A 27,370-nucleotide genomic window follows, 5' to 3' on the forward strand; every position below is an offset into this window, starting at 1 on the left:
TAGAAAACAGCAGTCCAAACCTTGCATTAAAAGTAATAGCTTTTTCCTCCCTGGAGACTCTTCACTTCCATATGCCTCCTGCTTCACACATATAAACACACACTTTGTTGTCCTCAGCACTAGTCTACCTATGAGCAAGAAAATTCAGCATTGTTCTGAACATCCGCCCTGCACATGTCAGAGGGACTATGAGCTGAAATGTGGCATTGATTGGCAGCCAACTCCCTGGAAAGGGTCAGCCTATCAGGGAATCATGAATGGGGCCAAACTACCTTCAGCCAGCCCACCCAGTCACACTTTCTGGAACCTCTTCCTCTTGAACTCTTCAAGAACCAGATATCAACTTGGCAATTTTGTGAAGTGCTATGCTGGAAGCCAAGGTTACAGAGGTTGGTAAAGCATGGTCTCCACTTTGAGGAGTCCCTGGCCTACAGGTAGGCAGAGAGTGCTCACCATAACCTATGGTGCTGAGAACTGTGATAGCTGAGTGCAGGGATATCTTTGGGCATATTCTCTACTTAGTATCTAGCAAAATTCCTGGGACATAATAGGTGTTCAGTAAAGGTTTTGTAGAATGAATAAAGGAACCAATGGAAGTGTAGAAGAGAAAGCAATTCATTTTGACTGGGTTGTGGGTAGGGGAGAAAGCAATTGAAGCTATAACATTTATTCATAGGAAGACTCTGATAAGGTGTGAAATACTTAATGAGATTTGTTGCTGTTCTTTCTAGGAACATGTTTATCTTACCAGGATGCAGAAAATGTTAGTCAGAGGAATAAATCTCTGAAGTTAAAATGCTAGACACAAATGAGTGAGGTTTCTCAAGGTTGGTTTGTTTAGTTTTTAGGTAGAAAGGGGAACACTGAAATGTTTAGCTCTAGTTCTAATTATTAGCTCCTTTTTCGGATTGCCCTCACCCCTGCCTTCCAGAAATATGTACCAGGGCAATAAATGATTTATATGTTAATGCCCCCAAGCACTCTAATTTAATTGGGAGGTACCAAAACACCAGAATCTCAAAAAATATGATAATTTACTTCAATTTACTCAACTTTCCTCTCCATTTATAATTAATGGCATTGGGGGTAGGGTTGCCAGAAAAAATACTGGACGTATAGTTAAATAATAATTTCAGACAATTAATAATTTTTTAGTGTAAGTATGTACTAAACCTTGCATGGGATATTCATAACTCCAGACGCCAGTTAAATCTGGCAACCCTAGCTGGAGGGAGAATAACTAAGGTAAACAGAGTGAAGAGAGCTATGTTCTTAAAAATTGTCACTAATTCCAAAGCTCATGTGTTAGAATCAGTTCCAAACTTCCTCATATAGCCCCAGTTCCTTGGAATTCCATTAGTGCTGCAAACATTTACCCTCTTTTGGATATTCTTCCAATATCCTTGACCAAAATGAATTGAATCCATATAGGATATTCCAAGAGAGAAAATGAGATAGAACTGTGCTTATAAAGACAGCCTATTCCCCTCACCCAAAGGCGGGGCTGACGATAGAAACTGTAGTACCATTCATGGTGTCTGCAAAGCACCCGAAACTCCCCTAATTTCTCAGCCCACCATACCCCACAAGCCATGCTTGTACAATGTGACCCTGCCCCTTAGACACAGTTGCTTGAACCTTTTCTTTGGGGAATTTGGAAGTAGAGCTAAGAGATTCTAATTCAGTCTGGGCTAGTCTCTTCAATGTAGTAGATACAAATTCAGGAGCTGGATGGGGCTATATTCTGGCATCCCTGGGATCCAAGAAGAAGAGAAAACTGGTCTTCAGGATTAATAAAAACAAATGATAGACAAAAGCAGACATTCAGAAAGGGCAAAAAGTGCAGAGACTGAATTCTCATTATCTTCATTCTAGTCCCTTCCTAGAGTCCAGCTGCAGCTCTGACTGTAGTTTTCATGAAAACAAGCTATATGCATAAAAATAATTTTTATTTGATCTAATTCAAGTCAGTTTCTATGAGTCCTAGCTAATACTGCAAATAATTCATTTTCTTAACATGCTACTTCTCACAATGGATTTCAGACACCCATGTATAAAGAAAGGAGGGATGGCCAGATGAATAGAAGATATCCAGACTGACTTCCCCCTGAGAGTGCAGTCGCTGATGGGCAAGGCACCCATATCACCAATCCTATTCTACTAATCCATCTATTCACTTTATAATAAAAGATACCAATTGAGCACTTGCTTCTGTTTCAGTATCTGTTTTGGGTGCTAGGATACAGCAGTCAGTAAGGTGGCCAAAGATCTGCCCTCCCAGAATTGTATGTATACACACACACACACACACACACACACACACACACACGTGGCAGTAACCCAGACCCAAATAATGTTGGAAAAAATAGAGAAGAAAGTTCAAATCCGAGATATGTTTCAAAGAAAGAAACTGAAAGAATGTTGACCCATTAAATATATGGAATGAGGAAAAGATGATTTTCATATCCATCACCCAGGAGAATGGAGTTGCTACTTTAAAAAAGGACTGGGAAAGACTCGAACTAATTTTCTGCTCTGCTCTATGTACAGCATGACTGTTTCTACCATTTTCTCCAAGTCATCAGCCATCCTTCTTCTTTTAACTAATCCGTGTTCTCCCCATATTTGAAAACCTTAAGTCAAAAGCTACCACCTCAGATCGTCTAATAAAAAAATCAGAAAAAAGAAAAGAGTTATAGAGGTAAAAACTGATAAAACTGACTATAAAAAATATATGGAAGTCATATAAAAAGATAAATATCACAGTATGAACAACCCAAGGGAAAATTGGATACAGACAAAGGAATACAAAATAGGCATAAGTAATTGGTAAATTAAAAGTCTCTCAATCTCTCCAATAATCAACAAATATAAATCCAAAGTAAGAAACTTATTTTCACCTATTAGATTGGCAAAGTTGCAAAGAATAGCAATACCCAGTGTTGGTGATATAGTAGGGAAAATACTATAGTAGGCAGAAGTGAGAATTCTTAGCACTTCATAGGAACAGTTTGGTGATACACACCAAAATATTAAACATGTTCACCCTATGACTCAGCAATTCCACTTCTCAGAAGTTTTCCTTAGTAAATAGGAGGACAATAGCATATACTTACAACTATAATATATTCCCTGTAGCAAAAAATGAAAACATTTCAACATATGAATTAATATGGGGATTGATCAAATAAACTAGGTATATCTGTCCAGTGAAATATTACCCACATAGAAAAGATGACAATATAGGTCTATGTTATCTTCATTGGCATGGAAAAGAAGTCCACAATCTAATTTATGAAACAAAGCAGTTATAAAATAGTATGAAAATAGGCCGGGCGCGGTGGCTCACGCCTGTAATCCTAGCACTCTGGGAGGCCGAGGCGGGTGGATTGCTCAAGGTCAGGAGTTCAAAACCAGCCTGAGCGAGACCCCGTCTCTACCATAAAAATAGAAAGAAATTAATTGGCCAACTAATATATATAATATAAAAATCAGCCGGGCATGGTGGCTCGTACCTGTAGTCCCAGCTACTCGGGAGGCTGAGGCAGGAGGATCGCTTGAGCCCAGGAGTTTGAGGTTGCTGTGAGCTAGGCTGACACCACGGCACTCACTCTAGCCTAGGCAAGAAAGCGAGACTCTGTCTCAAAAAAAAAAAAAAAAAAAAGTATGAAAATAATGGACTTATTTTTCTCATTTTCAACATATGTCCTTATTTAGATGCATACATATGATTAGGAAAAAAAATCTGAAAGAATATTCACCATAATATCAATAGTGGTTATCTCTTGGTGGTTGGATTATGGCTGATACTGACTTTCTCTTCTAAAATGTATCTTCATTTTCTGATTTTTCTGAAAGAAATCTTATAATCAGGAAAAATAGCTATTAAAAATATTATATAAAGAGTTCACTCAATAAGAAAATATCATAATTCTAATATCAATACTGGGCCAAAAGATATTAGTGAGCAATTCATAAAAGAAGTGTAAATCACATACAAACATATGGAAAAATATTCAGCTTTACAAGTAATCAAAGAGATGGAAACTAAAATACACCTTTCAATTTAATGAAGATAGTTCTCTTTAAGTTAAAATATACTGTACAAATAAGGAGCAGTTAAATAAATATGATCAAACACTGTTAACAGACATGTAAAATAGTACTACTCTTTTGGAAAGCAATTTTTCAATATTTTGCAAAATTTTTTAATTCTTTAATTTATTCATACACTTTGATGTAATATTTCTACATTGGAGAGTATTTCAAAACAAATAAATCTAAATACAGATACATGCATGCATGCAATGCAAATCACATTTATTATAAATAGAAATTTTAAAACCAAAATAATTATCTATCAACCAGGGGATAATTTGGTGTATCTTACAATAGAATATCATGAAATACTAGATATTATATATAAAGACTTCATAATAATGCAAAAGCACTTACATTTTTGAAATATATAAAGTTTAATATATATACATTTTACAGAGACAAATTACATATATATGTAAAAGGTAAGTACAAGAAAATAAAGAATAACAAGAAAAACTATAACAAATGTTTAAAAGTATCTATGAGTAGTAGGACTAAGAGTAATTTTTTCGTCTTATACTTTCCTGTATTTTCTAAATATAAAACCATCAATATAGATTATTTTTATAATTGATTTTCCCCCAATTTTCTTCTCTAGGTTTGGTAGATTTTCTGCTCTATGAAGCTACAGCACTGAAATATTCAGTTCATGTACAGTCTTGACCAATAGCTAATTTTGTCATGTCATTCCCTTGTCAAACTTCCTCTAGCTGGTGGAATTTGGGCTTAAAATATTAAAAAAAAAAAAAAAAAAAAAAAACCTCCTCTAGTTCCCTAATGCCTAGGATGTCAAGTTCAAATGCCACAGTGGCATGACTTCCAAAGACTCAATAAGCTGCCCCCAACCTCCTGGACTGGCCTCCTTTCTTACTGCTCTCCTAAATGACACCTGCAGGCTCATTCCTAACCACTGGTTTATTTCCAGCCTGAAGCGTTGGTCCAGGCTGTCTCCCCACCCAAATGGCCTCTCACCTTCACCTCTTCCTCTCCAAGAACTATCACCACTCCTAGAAAGGCTCTGACAAATCCACTCATTTGGGAAGCTTCCAATGATTACTCTAGCTATTCTGATCTCTCCTTTCTCTAACTCAGTCTACACCACTTAACAATTCATTTTGACCTTTACCTTATACTGCCCTCCCTAGATAATTGGAACAGCATTTTCCAGGCAGTTTGTGTATTGCCAGGAAGACACTCCACACACACACTGACACCCATTGAAAATTTATAAACACTTGTTAAAATAAATCAGAAATGAAAGCCAGAGCAAAGTACCCACACAGAGCAAAAACCAAGGCAGCATCTCCCAGATGTCCCCCAAATCCTCTAGTGGGGAATCTGCCCATGATCTTCTCCACCAAAGGTATTGTCTTCCCTGATCACAGAGGTTTAATTTGAGCTGTACAGTAGTCCCCCTTATCTGCTGGGATACATTCCAAGACTCCCAGTGGATGCCTGAAACCGCAGATAGTATCAAACTGTACATATACTATGTTTTTTCCTATACATATATAGCTATGATACAGTATAATTTATAAATTAGGCAGAGTAAGAGGTTAACAACTATAACTTATAATAAAATAGAACAATAACAATATAATGAATAAAAGTTACATGAATGTGGTCTCTCTAAAAATATCTTATTGTTCTGTACTCACCTATTTTCAGACTGTGGTTGACCATGGGTAACTGAAATTGTACACCACTGTAGTACAGTCCTTTTGTACTAGAGCCCCACATCACCAGGAAGGAATTGAATCCATGTGTGTAATGATCCCTCGTGAGGGGACATTTCTAGATATTGGGCTCTCTTTGTCCTTGAAGTAATTTCAGCATAGTAAAGCCATATCTTCTCCTGGGAGGGAGAAAAGTAGAGTCCTTGCCCAGCAGTTCCTGAGGAAGATAGCTCTTCTAAGCAGCCCAGGTAGCCATGGTCCCTCCCTTGGCTACAGGATCATTTACAAGCATAGAGCTTCATTCTCCATGAGACTATAAGGGTAAGGGAATAGGAATCGTTTGCCATAATCATCAGGATTATCATAATATTTAAGCACCACCAGTTTTAAGGCCCACCTGTGGGCCAGAAATGTGGCATACATTATCCAATCCACCTGACAATGCTGTGAGGTGAGTATAGATAGTGTCTCCACTTTTTCAGATAGAGACACAGGGTTTCAAGGTCACTATCTTACCCAAGGGTGTATACCTCAAGAGTAGCAAGACAAGATGTAGAACCTCAGCCTTCAAAGCACCACCCTATGGGCCTTTCTGTAAATCCTTCACACCCACTTGAATCTGTTAGCGACCATCTAAATCATGAGAAATCCTTCCTGATGTCTAACCTAATTCCTGCATGCTGCAGCTTTACACCCTTTCCTCCTCTTCTCTTCTTGGAGGAACTGGTCCCTAGGCTGGCTTTGAAACAACTGTTCCTCTGCCAGAATTGTTAAATCAAATCACCCCTTGGCCATCTTTCAGGATGAATCATTCTAGATCTTCCCAGGCCTAATTTTTTGCATCATTAATCATTTCCATTCTCCTCTCCCAAACACTTTTCTCATTCTCTGCAGCCCTCTGACATACACTGTCCATTTTGAAAGGTACTTAAGAATTTCCAGGGCTGTTTTAGGCTTTTGTTTTTTGAGGGGGGTTGGGAAAGGTGTGATGGTTACAGGTAGAGAACCTTTCCATCTGTCCAAATAGAATGCCTGGTTTCTGAGGGAGGAGAGATTGGAGGAAAGCTCAGAGGACTGCGGCCAGGGAAATAACTTAGAGATCAAAAATAGAGGAGTTCAAATGAAGAGGAATCAGAAACATGGGATTAAATTTTTCTGAGGCCCCCAATCTTACCAGGAAATGTGCTGGATGAAATAGATTTGGATTTTATTTATCAAATGAAAAATGTGTTTTTTTCTTTAAAAAAAAAAAATGGGTGAGATGATGAGTATCTTCCCAACCCTCTCACTGTCAGAATTAAGCCCCACCAAAGATAGCCATTACCCCTGAATATGAGTCAGGTCAAAGGTGGCTGCCTGCCTGGATCTGCCAGAGCTGGCATTTTTCAGAGGTTTCCCATGTGAGTCAGCATAAGAGACAGCAAAAGGGTGGAAGTAGGATTCCAGAGGAATCTCTGGTAGGGACTGAACTATGTCTCACCCAAAGTCCTATGGTGAAGCCTTAATCCCCCAAGGTGACTGTATTTGAAGATAGGGCCTTGAAGGAGGTGTCTGCCTTGAAATTTCCTCTGCCTTTCTCTTATAAAGACACCTGTGATAGCATTTAGGGTCCACCAAAGTAATCCAAGATAAGCTTCTCCTCTTGGGGTCCTTAATCACAACGTTTGCAAAATAGGTAACATTCACAGGTCCCAGGGATTTGATGTGGATATGTTGGGAGGGGCATGGTATTTTCAGCCTACCATACAAGGGTCGAGCCATGAGAAGCTCGGCCAAAGGTGACCCCACTGCCATCAGACGAGCCCACCAGCACAGCTCCTGGCGTAAGGCTTGGCACACAGTGGGCCCTTGATATTTGTTAAATGAAGACTTCGTTGGACAAAGGCCAATAGGATGATTGATACATGACAAAAGCCCATGGGCTGGGCTTACCCTCAAGAGGACTTAATTCGCTTGACCCTAAGGTTTTGGATTCTTTTGAGCAGATAAACTCAAACCCAAAAGGGAAGGGCATGCACAGAGAGGTATCCACATAGAATTTTCAGCTTTTTAAATAGCCAAGTGAGGAAAGTAAAAGAAAATGCCATTTACTTTCATAATCATTTCATAAAAGAAAGAGCATTTTAACACCAAAAGGAAGGAAGGTCATTCCTTAAAATAAAGAACAGTGCTTAAAATTAAATAAATCTAGCCTCATTAAAAATTCACTTCACAGTCTTTTTTATCTTCTTCTCAGTTTGCCTCAAATGAAAATTCTATCATAGACCTATACCAGTTTCCAAATGGGCATTTGGAAGCAAACGCAGAGAAAAAATGTTGGAAGGGAAAAAGCCACTCGATTCTAGGAATGAGGGAAAGAGCATCTGTTGTTGAGAGAGCCTTCCCCTCCCCAAAATGCCCCAAACTGGCCGTCAGAACTCCAAGGCATCATCCTGTGACCCCTACCCTGCCAGTGAGGCAGCCCTGCAGTCTCCTGCCAGGACCCACTGAGAGTGAACACGAGGGAGGCCTTGGGAGTTGCCACCTGTGGCATTAGACTTCCTGATACCAAACAACCTGGACCACTGCCTCCTGCCTCTGCCCTTCTGACTTCTTCCCTCTCCCTGACCAACTCAACCTCTGCCCACTTCTGCCTCTCACAAATGCCTCCCCTTCCATGGCACTGACCCAAGCTCCCAGAGGCCTCTGCCATTGCAGCGCCTGCCACTCCTCACCTGCCAGCTTCACCAGGGAGGCCTGTGGTGCAGGCATATGTTCTCTGTGCACACTCTTCAAGACCCTGTCCCCTACCATGGAGCCACCCCAGGAGACCTAATACGTCTCTGTTCCCCATCTCTGGGCCCAGATAAGGGGAGCCCCACTTTTGCTCCCCTGTTGCTGGGGAAGCCAGCCAAGGAGGGATGTACATTTGCCTTGGTGCAAACATGAAGTCCCCATGGTGCAAAGTAACCATGAAGACTTCACTGCTGGGTTCCATGAAGCTCTCAGGACACCTTGCAGAAAGAAGGCCTCTTGTGACCCAAAAGCCAAGCCTCTCTCTTGTCCATGAGAAGAACTTAGGTCCTTGTATATTGCTGATTAACTTGGTATTTGCAAATAATCTAGAGCTATCATCCCCGACCCGCATGCCCGAGACGGATACTGGTCTGCTGCCTATTAGGGACAATGCTGCAGAGCTCCACCACATCCCCAACCCGCCTTTGCCCATGGAAAAATTGTCTTTCGTGAAACTTGGCGGGGGGCTGCACAGTAAGAGGTTAGCGGCAGGTGGTGAGCCAGTGAAGCTTCATCTGTATTTACAGCTTCTCCCCATCACCCACATCACCACCTGACCTCTGCCACCTCTCCCACTCCCCTCATTTCCCCCACCCCCTGATAAATTGTCTTCCATGAAACCAGTTCCTGGTGCCAAAAATGTTGGGGACCGCTAGTCTAGAAGACAAAAAAGACCAAATGCCTCAAACAGAAGCTAGATCCTTTGATCCAGTAAGGGTCAAATCTAGAAATTCTAAGAAAACATCAGAGATCCATCCACACTTTAGGTATAAGAATGTTCATTACAGTTATATAGAACAGTTAAGCATTGGGAAAATGGGAAATATCAACCTATTAGAATATCTTGCAGCTAATAAAAGTTGCCCTGGTTGGGCGGTGGCTCACGCTTGTAATCCTAGCACTCTGGGAGGCCAAGCCAAGAGAATCGCTTGAGGTCAGGAGTTCAAGACAAGCCTGAGCAAGAGAAAGATCCTGTCTCTACCAAAAATAGAAAAAATCAGCAGGGTGTGGTGGTGCCTATAGTCCCAGCTATTCAGGACGTACTCAAGAGGCTGAGGCAGGAGGATTGCTTGAGCCCAGGAGTTTGAGGTTGCAGTGAGCTGTGATGACACCACTGCACTCTACCCAGGGTGACGGAGTGAGACTCTGTTACAAACAAACAAAAAAAAAAGAAGAAGAAAAGGTCACCATGCACCACGTAAAAGAATTCTTAATGGCCTTAATAAATACAGTCACTGTGTGATGTGCACTGGATAATAATAAGTTGAGATATTAGTGGTATTTGTCTTCACTATGTAGAAGAATAATCAGGGAGCATAGGAGCTGTTGTATTTTGTTCTCCCAACATGTTTTCTCTCTTAAACAAGCTAAGATTCTGCTGAATAGACTCAGGGGAGCTATGTGTTGACAGGGCAACCTTCCTTCTGGATTTTTTTTCCCCAAATTCTATTAATAAATTCATTGGGGCAATTGGCAGGCGAAAGGGAGAAGTTATTGATGGGGAGAGACCAAGGTGAGAGAAGAGAGGGCTAGAGAAAGATATGGGAACTGTCCCCTTGCCTCCCTCCTCTCTTCCCACCCCACCCCCATCCTTGCCACAGGCAGGTGACAGTCCTCAGAGGAATGGCAGCAGTGTGTCCCAGGGCACACAACCCTAAGTTCCAGCCTCCTCTCCCCATCCTGACAGAGATCGTCTTGCCAAGCGCAGAGCAGTGGCTGCCGCATGCCTGCCTTTAAGGCACCTTGCATGTTTGGCAATGACCCCATCTCATGGTACACACACAGGACCCGGGACAAGACTTTCACTATTTCCAGGCCAGTTCCAGGGTGACTCAAAGGGTGGGCAGTGACACAGTCGGCACAGAGTCAGAAAATATTTGGTATAAAGAACTAACCTGCTTTTGCTGACATGCCCAGGTTTGTGGAATAAAATTCATACCGATGATAGGAGCTAAATGAAAAAAACAGGTGTGGTCTGTATCCTCTCAATTTTGTATTTTAAAAATGGATGTGCATGTATGGATGTGTATTCATACATACAGACACACAAACTGGCCAAGATGTACTGGTGTTTATGAGGTGCTGAGCAGAATCCACCACTGACTTAACTCTCTGGACAGCCCTGTGAGGGACATAATGCCATTATCCTCACTTTGCAGATCAGGAAAATGAGGCACAAGGGAACCACGCAGTTCACTTAAGGTCATGAAGCTAACAAGCATCGGAAAAATGCTCTGAACCCAAGTCTTCATATTCCAGGGCACCCCTCACCTTCCATAGCCCCCACTGTTGAGTGCCCCTCTGCAGATTAAACACCCAGAAGCAGCATATATAGTAAAATGTTCATGGTATCACCTTGGTGGTGGACTCATAGGTAGTATTAATTTTTCTTTGCATACTTGTCCATATTTTCTGTAATAAACATGCATTATGTTCATAATTAGAGAAAAATCAATTGTATTTAAAACAGAACAGAAAGGCCTTTGTGTTCCCTGAGACTCCAAGATGCTCTCAAAGCTCAGAAGAGCCCCAAAGGAGAGGAAATCCCCCTGCAGCGCACTCCAGCCAGCTCACGCCCTGCTCCCTTGCTGGGTCCTCCTGCTTGGGTCCAGGCTGGCTCCCTGGCCAGCAGGATTAAGTCCAGCTGCCTCCTTGGGGGCCAGGAGAGGAAGCCACATAGACATAGAGCTTAACTGAGTAGCCTTCTCTCTCCCTTCAGAAAGCTAAAAGGAAACCCCAAGGCAGCTCCTCATGGGTGTGCTGTCTCCCCCACCACCACCCCTAAACCCTGAATGTGCTCACTCTCGGTGTGAGCAGGCTCTGGGGGCTGCAGACGGGTGGGCTGTATAGGAGCTTCCCTCCCAGACCCAGGAGGAGGGGCAGCCAGCCCTGGCCCTAATATCACTTAGCAGCCAATGAGATGGACCCCTGGCTGGAACAGAGCTGGAAAAAGAGGTTCACACTCTACTCAGAGCTCCCTGGAGAGAGGAAGACAGAAATTTCCCTGGTGGTCAGAAACAGGTGTAGGCAGTTCCCAGCAATTTTCACCCATTCCTAAGGATCCAGGTCAGCCTGGAGACAGAAAAGCCATGGAAAGTTTAACTGCCCCATGCCACTGACCCTTTGAGAGCTCTCCCCTCAGGAGAACTGCTACAAAGGCCTATTCTCTGTCCTGGCTGGGGTTTCTTTCTAAGTTGTCCTACAAGTTGCCCTTTCCTCTTCCCAATGTGTAATCTGTCTTGAGAACTCCATTCCAGGAGTTCCAAGAGCCCAGGAAGCCTTCTTGCCTCAGGGCCTTTACACTTGCTTACCTACCCTCTGCCTGGAACACTCTTTATAGGACAGGCTGGGCCTTCAGGTCTCAGCTTAGAGTCACCCCGTCCAGAGCCTCCTGACCACCCTATCTGAGCATAGCACCCTCAGACCAAATGTCACAAACTCAGAAGAATGAAACTGGCCCAGTTAGGTGGACAAGCCATTGGCACTGGGCTCATGGGCTGGACAATGATGGGGAGTAATGGAGACTATCAAACTAGAGTGCAAACTAGAGTGCGGGTGCCCCAAGGAAAGGGAGCAGCCACCACACAGCCCCAGGAGGGGTGTTGCCTTGCAGGAATATAAACTGTGTGGCTGAACCTTTCGTTTTCCAAGAGAAGCCAGAAACCTGGATTTCCATGCAAACTCAGTAGATTGTTTCTTTGTACTTCCATGCACTGCCATGGGCACCTACCAAGATTACTCCCGTCAGTCCCGGTGCTGACCTCCTCCAGCTCATCCTGAGCTCCCCACCGGCAGGTCTCACACCTACAGCCAGGCCTCACCTCCTCTCACACCTGCCCTCAGCCCCATGCCCCCCCCACCCCCGGATGTGCCTGGTGTCCTGGTTCTGACTTTGCTGATCCCACTGCCCAAAGGGCAAAAGTGGATGCCCCCCCCCCCTAGCCTGACAGAAGGAAAGAGCCTGAGGCCCCAGCAGGGTTTCCAAAGGCTGCCAACCCCATGTGAGTGCCCAGCAGCCTCCGTTGCCAAATCACCAGGGAACACAGACAAATGCCACCCCCACCCCTGGAGTTGGTGAGCTATTTCCCACCACATCCTGTCCTCCCACCCACAATCTGCAAACCAGCATGTGCGCCTCCATTTCACTAATTGCAGGCTGAGCGATGGGGCTGGAACAGCGTCTGGCTTCTGAGTCCCAGCAACCAGCAGCCAGGCTGGAGCTTCGGGAAGCCACTGCTAGAACCAAATGGGAGCTGATGCTTCCTCTGTTCCCTGAGCCCAGGGGCCCCTTCACCCCATAGTCTAGAACTGATCCTAACATTTTTCCCAGGTCTGCAGCTCAGCTCTTAAATTCCTCAGGAAGGAACTTCCAGCTAGCATAAGGCTGTTCATCCCCCAGCCTCACCAGGACTTTCCTCCAACAATCCACAGAGAGACAGCTGAGATTCCAGCTGTGGGGGAGATGAAAGAGAGAGCTCGTGATCTTCTTCATTGGTCAGTCGAGTGAGGTGACAGCCCCGCTGTGATGCCTGCTGCCAGGCTGACGTCAATGTGCAAAAACAGGGTTTGCGCATGAGTTCAACAGAGGAAACAAACACTGCTGGCTTGGGCTGAGTGGTTCCCACACCCCCAGTACTCTAAATGTATTAGCTCATTTAATTCTCACAGCAACCTTTTGAGGTTGGCACTAACATCTGCTTTTTATAGACAAGGAAACTGAGGCACAGAGTAGTTAAATAACTGTCTTAAAGTCACACGGTCTCTTAATATCATACTGGGTGGCTTAGAAACAACAGAAATTTATTTCTTACAGTTCTGGAGGCTGGGATATCTAAGAGCAAGGCGCTGGCAGATTCAGTGTCGGGTGAGGGCCAGCTTCCTGGTTCATGGAGATCCATCTTCTTGCTGTGTCCTCACATCTCAGAAGGGAAGAAGGGAGGGACCTCTCTGGAACCTTTTATAAGGGCTGTAATCCCGTTCATGAGGGTCCAGCCCTTGTAACTCAATTACCTCCCCCAAAGCCCTAAAACTACTCTCACATTGGCAATTAGGTTTCAATATATGAATTTGGAGGGGACACAAACATTCAGTCTACAGCAGATGGCTAATAAGTGACAATTAATGTTTAATCCAGTCTGGTTCCAAAGACCACACTCTTACCTACCACTCTGTACTATCAAGAATCTACTGTAAGTGTTGCAGACATACATTAATTCACATGAAAATATCCTAACCACTAGTATCGGTCTATTATTGAGTAGAAAAGAAAATAGCAAAAGAATGTATAAGCATATGATGAATCTGTTGGGAGAAAAAACTAAATACGAACATATAATTGCAGCTGGTAGGATACAAAAAGCCATGTCATGTGACAAGGTGGTGGAGGAGGGGAGCTACAAGTGTAGACTTGAGAGTCAGACTGACCTCAGCTAAACCTGGTGACCCCACTCACCCATGTGGCTATTTTCAGCAAGTCACCTACTCTCACTAAGCCTCAGTTTCCTCATCTGTAAATGAGAAGCTGCACTTAAAATCATCAATGTGCAGATTAAACACAGAAGTCCACTTGGTGTGTTATTCCACAAAAGGCAAAAACTACAGGGACAGAAAGAGATTAGTGGCCACCTGGGGCTGAGAGTGGGAACCAGGATTAACTGCAAATGGACCTGAGGGATTTTACGGGGTGATGGACATATTCTAAAACTGGACTATGTTGATGGTTGCACAACATTTTAAATTGCTAAAAAATCTTTGAATTGAAATTATTTATGAATTAAAATGGGTGGACTTTATAGTATATAAATTATACCTTAATAAAGGTCTTTAAAAATTATGTAAAGGTCTTAAAAAATTATGTAAAACTGCTAAGTACCTGTAGGCCCTCAACAAACAGAGGTGGTTATTACCATTACCATTATTAATGGAATTATTAACAGGCTTAGGAAGTGGTGTTTCCAGTAAATTAAATTTAGTTTTTTGCTTATCTGTATTGTTTTACATTTGTACAAGAAATATGTATTTCTTGCATAATAAAAATAGGGAAAAATTCAATTCCATTAAAATATCATTGAAGAAAAAGATCCTATTATCATAGGGGTGATTTTAATTTTTCTCCCTTTGGCTTATTTCCTATTTTGCAACAATAAATGTGTACTACTTGGATAAAATAGTGGATTATTGTTTTTGTAAATAGCTTATTTTATATTCAGCCTTGGCTAGACACCATGCAACATATACAGTGGCAAATAAGTTTGCCCCTAGGGTCTTTCAGTCTGGAGTGGAGGCAGGACACATAAAAGACCTATCTAGAAAGTTGAAGAATGAATAGACAGTCTGGGCTAAGAAACCACATGCATAGCCCCCAGCAGGGCTAGAGAATGCCAAGGAGGAGGAAGCCACTAGCTGAGAACCAGGGCAGCTCTCCTACAGCAACGAGCCAGGAGCAGGGCCTGGTAGATGGTCAAAGAGGAGGAATGTCCACACACTTCATAAATATTAACGGAGCACCACCTCTCTGCCAGATCCTATGCCAGGAGACAGGGATGCATGGTGACAGGACTGGCAAGGTCCCTGCCCTGTGATGCCACACTTCCCAGATAACCCCGGGGTCTCTGGACCCTGCAACCTTCAGCCTGGCTCCGAGCACAGCACCCACCATTTATTCTCTGGTGGGAAGGTGAGGACCCTCACCAGGACTCCCTGCTGCCTGACTCACACCCACAGCTGGGAAAGGGCAAATGTTAGAGGAGGCCCAAACTATGACAAGGCCTGGGCTTTCGTCCCAGCACTGTCACAGATTCCTAGGGGTAAGTTTTATCTTTGTCCAGATGTCGGTTTCCCTTCCTATATAAATGAGAGTGTAATGGTTATGCACCGCAGCTCTGCAGCCGGACCTTCTGGGTTCTAGCGCGGCTCGGCCACCAAAGCAGCGACTTGACCTCGGCCAACTTAGCCTTGGAGCTCCGGTTTCCTCTTCTGAACGAATGGGTGAAATGCTAGCGCCTCATTCAGAGAGGTTTGGGGCCAGGGTGGACTGCACAAGGCAATGCATAGAAAGCACGTGCACTGCTTGGCACATGTAAACCACAGCTGTCTACCACCCACCGGAGGGCTCTAGGAGATTTGGAATTCCTGGGGGAGCCCAACCTGGAAGATAGTGAGGTAACAAACAGCACCCACTGGGCAAATTCAAATCTAATAGATGAGAATGGCTAGAATGTGGGAGGGAGAGAGACTGTAAAACCAATGAGGAAAACAAAAGATTATATTACTCCGATTAGCCTCGCCTGCCCCTAGCCACATACTCAGTTCAGCGCTGCCACCTGCTGGCAGGAGAGGAGATTTGCAAGAGAGGAGACCTTCCCCACCGGCTGGGGGATCCAGATCAAACATTTAATCTGGTGAGAAAAGACAGGTGGGAGCTTAAGAGGTGGAGATCAAGGGAGACGAGGATGTTATCATTGGAAAAATTTGGACAAAAGAGATTTAGGCTCTGGAGCTATGAGACCCAAGTTCAAATCCCAGCTTTTCTACTTACCAGCTGTGAGATTTTGTATAAACCGTTACTTCCCCAGGCCTGTTTTCTCGTCTATGAAATTGGAATAATGGTGTCTCATTCTAGGGTGATAAGGCATGTAAAGTACCTGACATAGGTGAGGACTCTGTAAAGGTTACTATTCCCCCTGCACTTCTCCTCCCACCTCACCCCGCCCCTGGGAGGCTCAAGGTAAAGTACCTTGCAGGGATCCTCAAGCTCTGGTTTCTATCATCGTCCCCAAGTGCTTGTCAAAGAAGAGATACTCAGGCTCCCCTGGCATCAACTCTCTGGGGATGATAGCCTAGGAGTCTGAATTCTGGCAAACTCCTCTGTATTGAGAGCCGCTGGAATATGCAAGAGCACCAGGCTAGGAGTTCTAGTCCTGACTCTCCCAGAAGTGCCTGGCCTCTCTCAATCTGGCCTCTCTCAGTCTCTCTCTCTCATTCCCCTGGTCTCTCTCAGTCTCCACCTTCTTACCCATTAAATGGGGCCAAAAGTCCTGCCTATTGTGCCTCTTGGGGTGAGGGGAGAGACATGCTTTAGAAACTGTGCCAATGCTTATCTGAGATGCAAAAGTGGTCAGAACAACCAAGTACTTTCCGCTCCTGGGCTCCTCAAGAACAAGAGCCTTTGGAGAGATGAAGGCACTGAAGCCAGGAGGGGGTGGAGGGAGGTGAGGGGCAGAAGAGGTACAGTTCCTCAGGGTACCTGGAGCTGAGTGTGCAGGGAAGATGAGCAGGAGCTGGTCACTCGTGAGCTACATGACCTGTCCCAGCAAGAAGGGTCAGGAGAAGAGAGAACTCCCAGCTCTGGGACCGGCAGGAGCCACCACAGTAGGCTGATCCTTGCTAAGAAGCCAGTGGGGAGAATGGGGAAGAATCCTGGCTGTGCCTAGAGCAGCAGCCCTTCCTCCTCCAGAGCCCTCGCAAACCACCTTCCTCACCCCTCCTGGGTACCTGTATCCTGGCTAGACTCAGCCTCCCTGAATCCTGGAGACATATGGGGTCTCCATCTTTTGTGGACAGTATAATCAAGGCATCAAGGCTCAGAGAAAAGGGAGTGCCTTGCCCAGCATCTTAGTGAACCGTCAGCCCAAACTTCCCTAAATCTTCCTGACATTACAGAGTAGGCAGTGTAAAGATTATTACTTCCATCACACAGAGGAGAAATCCAGTTCAGAGACGATATATAATTTATCCAAGAACACACAGCAGAGTTGAAGCCACAGGGCTATCTTATTACTGTCACATCATGTATGTTTATTCCTGTAAACATTGGGCCAGATGACCCCTTGAGTCCCTACCAACTCTATCTTTTATAATTCCAGGGCTCCAACCTATTCTTTCAGATTTATCTCAACAAACCAACAGCTCAAACTGAAACAGCCTGGGCAAATCCAAGACTTCCCACTTTTGTTCCTCCGTTCCAAACCTACACCCACCCCACCCAATCTCATCCCGACTCTTGCATATTCATGAATATTCTCCAATCCTTCAAAGCCCAGCTGAATTCTCACCTGCTCCAGGAAGCTTTTCCTAATTCCCCCAGTGAGAAATCACATTGACTTGCTCTGAGTAGAGAAATGGAATCAGAAACACCAACCATTTAATGAGCATCTCTACCAGGCACTGTGCTAGGAAACAAATATACCTGCATTATATGCATTATACACATGTGCATTATATATATGCACAGTTGGCCCTTGAACAACATGGTGTCAGGGGCACCAACCCCCCCCCTCCGTGTAGTTGAAAATCCATGCATAAATTTGATTCACCAAAAACTTAACTATTAATAGCCTACTATTGACCAGAAGCCTTACTGATAATGTAAGCAATAAATTAACACATGTTTTATATGCTAGATGTATTATATACTGTATTCTTACAATAAAATAAGCTAGAGAAAAGAAGATGTTATTAAAAAATTATAAGGAAAATATATTTACTACTCATTAAGTGGAAGTAGATCATCATAAAGGTCTTCATCCTTGTCGTTTTCACATTGAGTAGGCTGAGGAGGAGGAGGAGGAAGAGGAGGGGTTGGTCTTGCTGCCTCAGGGGTGGCAGAGGCAGAAGAAAATCTCAGTATAAGTGGATTCATGTACTTCAAACATGTGTTGTTCAAGAATCACCTGTACATTCTATACATATATGTGTATCATCTCATTGCATCCTCAAAACCTCCTTATAATGAAAGAACAAATAGGATGCCTGTCCTACAGAGTGGAAACCAAGTCTCAGAGAGCTGATGCAATGCACCTAAGGTTATCTGGAAGGCTGTGGTATCAGAAAGAAGGGCTCAGGAAGAAAATATTAAAACCCAGTGTAAGGAGGTAGGGAGTGTTACAGGGAGGCAGGTTTCAGAGCAACATAGAAAAGAATGTGAAGCAAGAAGGAAACTAAAAATCCTTGAGAATCTGTGGTCAAAGGGCCCAGGGTCCAGAATACTGTGGGGGTGGTCATTTCCCTCCTGTGATGACAGCATGTTAACTGACATAGGACCTTCACCAGCCATGTAGCATTTAAAATGATAATCTTCTTAGATAGACATGCTCAGCATTCTACAGAAAAGAAATCAAAGGCTCCAGTAATCCCTAACCAAGCTCACACAGTCTGTAAGTGGGACAGAAACACAAAGCAAGCTGGATTCCAGAATCTGTGCTCTTTCTAATACATAACTATATTATTTACATTATTGCTTAGAAATATTTGCATAGGAGTCTCCCTCCACTCCGGGTCTGGCCCTGTGCCTGGTGTGCCACTATTCTGGACATCCCCACACCCTCCCAATGCTCATGCGACTCTGACATTCCAGGACTCTTTTGCTTCTAAGAGAACTGGTTCATGGATCTTTAAGTCTGTTTGAACCTCAAGAGCTGTATGTGCAGATAAAATGATTTCTAGAGTAGCACGCCCTTCAGTAGGGTCATGGATAGGTGTCAAAACAAGGTCCTGGGTAAACAGAAAGCAGAGCAGGAAGAAAAGGGCTCCAAGACAGATGAACGTCCACTTACACAGGGAAGGGCTGTGTCCCTTGGCAGGTGTCAGGGGTATAGTGAGAACAAGACAAACACAGCCCCTGCCCTCCTGGAGCCCCAGACACAAATGCTTCTCCCTCCCATGTTTGTGAAGGGTTAGCTACAGAGGCAGAGAGCACAGGAGGGCACCTTCCCCCAGGATCCTTGTGGTCAAAGGAGTGGGCACATCCTGGCTCTGAGAGTCTCAGTGGCTGACAGCTGCCACCCTGGGCTCCAGCACTCCCTTCTACTGCAGGGAGCCGAGGGGCCTAGGACACTTGTCAGGGGCTCAGCTGCTGCTGACACCCTTAAGAGTCACCTACTCTCCCCACCACAGGCTCCACCTGTCACCTCTTGTCACCCTTCCAGGCCCAGCTCTGATGGCCCTTCCCTGGAGGTCTTCCCAGAACCCTACCTCCTGCACACAGCTGGAAGTGAGCCCTCCCTCATCTGCAGTTGCTTCATCCTTTGTCCCTTCCCCTTCCCTGTGTCTCCATGGATCCACCCAAACAGATTGCAGTCTGGGGGCAGGTTCTGATTCCCTCAGGGATCCCTCCAGGGTCTAGCACCTTGGAGGTGCTAATAACATTTCCTAGAAGGATAAGTGAGTCAGCAACTGAGTCAATGAGTGAGGTCAAACAAGGAGGAGAAGGGCCAGCTACTCGTGGCCCTGACTCTGTAAAGGCCGCTGGCTGGTCACAGGACATCCCAGCAGGAGAATGGGGGTGGTCCAGCTCCATCAGACTTGTCTACCTGTGAAATCACTCAGCAGGCAGGCCCGCCAAGTACTGCCAAGGGTGGCCAGGTGTAGGAAGCACTGAAAGCACTGTAGCATTGTGGGCAGTGCTGGGTTGGCTGTCCAGCATGTTCAGACAGCGTTCTCTCAAGGGAGGCTCCATGCTAGAGGAACTAACTTTGAGAGGGGATATGTAAGAATGAGCCCTGTGGCCAAATTTGATGAATACAGCACATTTCTCTCCTACTTCTAGGGCCACAGTGCCCCGGCATGTTATGGCTCTGAGAAGTCACACTGCAAAGATGATAGTTTAACTTAGTGCTTCCCACACTTATGTGACAGCTTTTTTGTCTTTTAGTAAAACCTATTTAACACCCAAGGAACATGTATTCCAGTGGTCAAACTTAGAAAATGGGAGGGCACTAGTTACTCAGACATCTAGCTCTCAAGCAGGTAATCTGTGACCATCTACAAGGCCTTCCCTTCATTCTTCTCAGCTCTTCATATGTCAAAAAACAATCTATATTTTATAGTAATTACAGCTTTAAGATGAAAGGACAAAATTCCAATGGTGGACTATTAGGCACTGGCCAGTGGCATGGGAAGGTGAGGAACAGAGCCCTGAAATCTTTGCCCTCTGTTGTTTACTGAAGATCTGACCCTCAACAAGTTCCTTAACTTGTGGGCCCCAGGTTCCTGTTCTGCAAAGGGATGTGAGGATCAAATGAGTTACTAGGATAACAAGTGCTTAAATCAGCACCTGGAAGAGTCACAGCATCCAAATATGTTGTTAACAGCTCTTACTACCTGAAACAATGTGAATTTAGCGATTTCCTTTTCCACTCACATGGTAACATGAGGGGCTTATAACTCCGTGAGACAGCCCTTTACATGACAGAATTCTGGAGCAATATGTACTAAAGGACAGAAGAGAGACAACAAGTCCCAGGAATGTTAGGAAAGAGAAGGATTCATGTGTGCTTCAGGGTCACGGGCAGTGGACAGGTGAGCTGGGCCAGGCACTCACAGTCTTGGGAGGCCACCTGCAAAGGCCTGCAGGTGAAAATGAGCATAGCCCAAGCCTGATAACTCAGCTCCATATGAGCAGGAAGTTTGCTCCAAGATTGCTGCCTACGAGAGACCAAACCAACCACTGGGAGTTGGCAGCTTTGTTGATGTTTTGCAGAGTAATAGAGTCATCTCCTGGTCCTGGAGATAACAAGAAGTGACAGATAGTCTGTGGAGCAGAACGGAGCAGTTGCCTCCCCAGCTTGCAACATTTTATTCCCCAGTGGATCTGTGAGGACTCCTCCCTAAACCCCTCCAGGGCCGAGTTGACTGGGAACCACATCTTTGCAAGAGACTGAGGCTTGCTCAAGAGCCAAGGTGGGTGTTGGGAAGATTTGGGGGTATCTCAGGAAAGGCAAGGGTAGGAAGGTCAGCTGGACCTTGGGAAAAACTGAAAAAAATACCCAGTGCCAGGGCAGGGCTCTATCTGTGTCTCCCTGACTTTTTCTCTTTTCTCTTTTTCTTTCCATCTCTTTGTGTGTGTCTCTGTGTGTGTTTTCTCTGTTTCTCTCTCTGTCTTTATGTCTCTCTCTCAGATCCTTATTCCAATCTCTCACTCCTCTCTCTCTGTGTCTGTTTCTGTGTCTCTGGTCCAACCGTTTCCACCTGAAAGAGTCATATGACACCAAGACAACACCAGGAGTCCATTCCTTCTTATAAGAAGGTGTCTGGGATAGACATTCCCCCTAAAATGTGGTTTTACAGCAGGACAGAACTACATGATGGGAAGAATGTTCAATGAGAAGTCAGGTGATTGGGTCTGGAATTAGTGCTGTGTGGCCTGGGGCAAGGGGCTTCCCCCCTGGTGCTCAAATACCCCAGCTATAAAATGAGGAGTTGGACCAGGAGTGCTGTTAAGAACACTCACTTCTAGCCCCCAAATTCTATCATGTCCTAGTTACAAACCATGGATGGAAACTTGGAAAAATAGAGAAGAACATGGAAAGTGACAAGGGAGCAGAATACTGACAAAAGAGAAAATCTTATGTCCTGTGAGGAATGGTTGTAGAACTGCCTGCAGGGCAGGGGCTGTCATTTCTGAGATGCCCAGAGGTGGATCAATGGTTCCTGAAGTTTAATGTGCCTCATCTGTGGAGCTGTTTTAGATCCAGATTCCCAGGCCTGTTTCAGATGTTCTGATTCAGCAAGTCACCCCTGGAGACTCTGATGCAAGTGGTTTCAGAACCACCCTCAAGAAATGCTGAGTGGGGCTTTTCAAAGGGTTAGAGCTGCCTTACCAGGAACTGAGCTTCCAGTATAAAGTAGTGATATCCCCACCTTTGGGGGCACATAAGAAAGGCAGGGCTATTCTCGCCCTCTATTTTTTCAACACTCTGAAGTTCAAACAGAATCAAAACTGCATTGGGAGCTCAAGATTCAGGTGGGAAAAATGTCCAGTCTCTGGTCCTCACTCTATAAACTAGAGGCCATAGATTTCATCTCTACACCAGGGACGGCAGGATACTAGGGTATGCTTATCCTCCTTTGCCTCTCTCATTACAGCTCCTGGGATTTTAAAGCCTGGATTCCAGGTTAATGGGAGTGGCTCCAAGATACTTTCTGGACTGGAAGATAGAGTATTGCCCCCTCATTAAAAACTTTCCAATTTCTCCAGCTGTCCCTATATCTCCCTCTTCTAAGGTCCCATACACTTGAGTTCATTAAGTCCCACTTAGCAGGTGGGGGTCCTTTTTGGCTGAGGAAAAGCCCAGACATGTCTAGAAATTTAATACTTTAATAGAGTACTCAAGAATGTTTTTTTGAAGGTGCTTTGTGAAAAGCACCTTCATACCAACAATCCATTTAAGATTCCCAATCATCTCATGGAGCTGATTGCCTATATATGAGACAGGAAAACAGATTCAGAGAGGCTGAGCTGGAAAAGGGGCAAAGCTGAAGGAGAATTCAAGTCTTCGCCTCCCTCTTCCTTCCACATCCCCATTTCTCATTCTCTGTCCCTTCCTTATCTGGCACGTGGGACTTCATCATTGGCTGCCTCCCTGCATCTCCACTCAGCCACTAGCAGCAGAGGGACGAGTAATAACCATCATTGTGACCCAGAGACAACAGCAATTTCCTGGGCTTTCAGGACAACTCTGGCACTGCCCACCTCCAACCCCACACATATTTCCCAAACGCCAGAAATTTCCCAAACGCCTCCAAATTCTCTGGTGATCACAGTGTATGGCAACATTGCAAAAAAGCTACAGTGGCTAAGATTGACCAGAAGATGGAGACAAATGCCCTGGAATACTAAACAGTTTCATTTCTAGAGTTTTTATTTCCAGTTCTTATTTGCAGAAACTAAAGCCACAAAGGCAGTAAGAGATGTGCTCAAGGTCTCCCATCTGCTCAAGGACAGGTCTGGGAACCAGATACCATATCCCACCCCTGGGGCCAGCCACTGTCTTTCTACCCTTCACTCCTGTTTACGCTACAGGATTCTGATCAAGTTGAGTTTGTTCCAAGATGCTCTGATCTAGTTAAAGCTCATTTATGGTAGGTTGATGGGGACTGGGGAAGGGAGGTGACTGGTCAGAGGACCCAAATTAGCCAATCAGAACACCTGGGTTCCTATAATTTGCTTTGCACACCCCAAATCTGCCCCCTCCCTGCAACTCTTCACCTGCAGCTCTAAGATGAAAGCTCAGATCACCTGCCTGCAGTGGAGGGCCCTGAGCCAGACACACTGACCTTTAGTGGAACCAGGTGGGAGTGTGGACAGGGAACATGGCCGAACAACCACATTTGACACTCTCCTCTCCCCTCACCCACCCCACAGCTGTGTGACTTTGTCTCATACACTCTCTAAACCTGTAATTTAGAATGATGATACTATAGACCTATTGGTAGACTTATTGAGGGTTCCATTTAATAAGTGGTAGTAAATCTCTGAGCATTGTGACTGTCACATAGGAAGTGTTCAATAACTATTAGGGTGTTGTTGGGACACATGTCAAAAATGATCTAAATTAAACCATAAGACAAAAATGGAAACAAAAGGCTTGACTGGTGTAAGCAGTTTTATGGTATAACCATAAAACTGGTATTTGGTTATGGTATAACCATTTCTCCCTCACTCCCTCTCCCCTGAATGCCCCTTCTCCAATCCCTACTGAGCTCTGGCAACCCTGTCTGCTGCTGGTACCTACAGAGAATTGAAGTCTTTCTCCTGCTTTTTCTTGATAACTTCCTGGTTCTGGGTGACAAGAAGAAAAGTCAGACTTTGCCACGAGGATGAGACCAAAGGGAACAGTGTGACCAGCACAAGTGGGAGCCCCCAAGGAGGTTGTGAATCCTAGGCGCTGGCCTCTGACTCTGTGTCTTCACACCCTGAATCTCTCCAGAATTCAGTTTCAGTAGGTAAACCAGAATCTAGCAGGTTCAAACTGGTTGGGTGGTTAGAATGAGGCTTGGTCATGGGCTTACCTCATCTGGTGACCACTCTCCCCTCTCACGCTCCCCAACTGGAAAGTTAGGATTCCCTATCCAGGAAACATGACTACAGATGGGGACAGCAAGGGGTTGAGGGAGCAGATTCTGGGCTGGTATTATGTTCTAATGGCTTCAGCATCTTAATCCTCACTCCAGCAGGCAGATATTACCGTTTACATTTTACAGTGGAGAACACAGTCTCAGAGTGGTAATCATTTATTCAAGAATATCTTTTAACATTTTAGTCCTTATGGGGCCATATTCTCCTTAAAGTGCTTCCATATACATTATCCTAAGAAATGCACAAGATATCACAAGGAAAACAGAAGTAGATATTATTAAACTCATCTTACAGGTGAGAAAACTGAGACTCAGAAAGAAAAGTTCAAGGACTACAAGAAGCCCAATTTCTCCACCCTCAGCCTCCAAGAGGTCCCAGAGTCACACAATTAAGACAGAGACAAATCTGACTGGCAGAGTATCAGGAAGCTTTCGGAGCCTCAGAATATCCTCTGCCATTTTACAGTCATAATCTTCATAGCTAACCTTGATGGAGTGATTGCTATGGCCAGGCACTGTGCCCAGCATAAGTGCATCACCTCACCTAACCTGGTGAAGTGCATGCCACACCATCCTACAGTGAAGCTGAGGGTGCAGAGAGGTTGAACATTCTGGTCTCACAGCCAGTAGAGCTGGGACTTGAACTGAGGCTGTCTGGCCCCAGAGCTCACCCTTGCCTTTAAACGTGTTGATATTCTGCCTCCTATGGGGAGATGAGCAGGGAAAGGCTTGCAAGCCTAAGTGGGTTTTAAATGGCCACTGACAGCTGATGGGTCTGCCTATACGAGGTTGCAAAAGTCCCTCACCCTAATTCCATTTCAGTGGCCACACCAACCCTGAAGATACAGAAGAACCAGTAACACCCAAAGTCTCCTCCTTAAATCCTGAGGAACTATGAGATGCTAAAGAAAAACCCTCAGCAATATTGTTTGTGTCTATTTGTGCTAGTTTGCATTCTCTCTCTTCTCACCTTGGGTCTTGGCATTGTTCTTCCACCTCCTGCCTTTAGTGCATCCTGTCCTGGTTTCCTTTCTATGGCTTCTTAACAGAGCTAGTTGCTTTTCCAGGTGGGTTCTTTGTGAACTTGAATGAGGCAGCGTACAGATATTTTGTCTTCCCACTGCCTGTATTTTAGGGAATCAAAAGAGACAGGCTATAACATGCATTCAAACAACAGGACTCTTTAGAGAAGAGTCTCATTTCTCTCCTCTGTTGGAGAAAAATAGAAACAGAAAATCCTAAGTCACATCTCTTCAAAGAGTGACAAATCATCCTGTTACTCTCTCTGTTCTGGCTGCCTCTATCCTTCAACCTGTCTGGGTTTATCTCCTTCCCTGTTGGGCCAAGATTGGCAGTTCCTAAATTGTTGCTTCACTGCCCCTAGTTGAGCTCAGGTCAGAATTAGCTAATTGGCTCAGCATTCATTGAAGCCATGGACAATCCAAACTGCTTGACCCAATCTCCTCTTTTTATGACTGAGAACTGAGAAGCAGTTGGTGCAGTGGTTGTGGTGTTGAACCCACTCTACCACCCTCACACCATATGGCCTTAGGCCAATGTCCTGACCTCTGCAGACCACAGATGTCCTCATCTATAGATACAGATAAGAACAGTTGTGGCTTTGTGGGGCTGTTGTGAAGATAAATGGGATAATGTATTTAAAACCTTCAGCACAGTGGCCTGGCACATTGTAACTTCTCAGTTAATATCAGCCATTAAAATGATTAAGATTAATAGATAAAAGGTGTCTCAGTAAAAATTCTATGAGGTAGGAGCCAAGTGCAGTTAGAACTCAGTCGACCTGGGTAGCTGCTGTCCAAACCATTATTTACATATGGCTTTCATTTAATTTGTAGAACTTCCTTCACTTGTTTAATGCAGGATATGGCTTTAATGATGTTGGAAACAATTCCATAAGCATCTTTTTTCTGCCGAATTGGTGGATTTCAATGAAGAATGCTAGAGAAGAATCCCCTAGGAAACCTTCTCAAACTCCTACTGCACTCCCCTCATCACACTTTGAATCCTCCTCCCAAAGTACCTGCTTATAGAGAAGAATCAGATCAAGCCACACCTGCCACCATTCTGCTTTCAAGTGCCCATGAAAGGGGCATTCACATGGGTAAGGGGGCCCCACTGGGTCTTTGTTACCCTTGGTGGGGCCACATTTCTTGACTCTGTCTTCCTTGGCACAAAGCCTTCCTCCTCCTTTTTTTTAATTGAAATATTTATTGGAATAATTGTAGATTCACATGCAGTTAAGAGAGACAGAGAAATGCTATGTACCCTTCGCCCAATTTCCCCTGTGGTAACATCTTATAAAAATTAAAGTACAATTTTACAACTGGGATGCTGACATTGATACAATCCACCTATCTCATTCAGACTCCTCAGTTTTCCCTGTACTTATTTGTATATTTTGTATGTGTGTGTGTGTATGTGTGCACTTAGTTCTATACACTTGATCACATGTGTAGGTTCTTGTGTCCACACTGGTCAAGATACTTCATCACCACAAAGATCCCTCCTGCTGCCCTGTTAAAACCACACCTGCCTACCTTCTCCCCCAACCCCCATCCCTAACCCCTAGCAACTATTAATCTGTTCTCCATTTCTCTAATCTTACCATTTTAATGCCATATAAATGGGATTATACAGTATGTAAGCTTGGATCTTTTTCACTCAGCCTAATTCCCTTGAGATTCACCTAAATTCTTGCGTGTATCAATGGTTTGTTCCTTTTAATTACTGAGAGAAATCCATGGACGTACCACAGTTTGTTTAACCATTCACCCATTGAAGGATATCTGCATTGTTTCCGGTTTAGGGCTATTACAAATAAAGCACCTTTTATTAAAGCATCTTTTATTTATTACCAATAAAGCTGCTAAGAACATTTGTGTACTCCTCTTTCCCTTCTTTTTTTTTTTTTTTAATTTCAAACATGGATTGTAATTTTTTTT

The 27,370-nt window shown here is 44.3% G+C and overlaps 1 long non-coding RNA gene across 1 annotated transcript; it reads right to left on the reverse strand.

Moving 5' to 3' along the window:
• Nucleotides 1-3,328: 3,328 nt before the first annotated feature.
• LOC142863043 (uncharacterized) lies at nt 3,329-26,929 on the reverse strand. Its single transcript, XR_012913925.1, has 4 exons — nt 25,378-26,929; nt 5,760-5,956; nt 3,762-3,851; nt 3,329-3,637 (listed from the first exon to the last, which is right to left on the reverse strand). It is a non-coding gene; the product is annotated as an uncharacterized LOC142863043 (long non-coding RNA).
• Nucleotides 26,930-27,370: the final 441 nt, after the last annotated feature.

This window comes from Microcebus murinus, chromosome 21 (assembly GCF_040939455.1).
Source record: "Microcebus murinus isolate Inina chromosome 21, M.murinus_Inina_mat1.0, whole genome shotgun sequence".
Lineage (NCBI taxonomy): Eukaryota > Metazoa > Chordata > Mammalia > Primates > Cheirogaleidae > Microcebus > Microcebus murinus.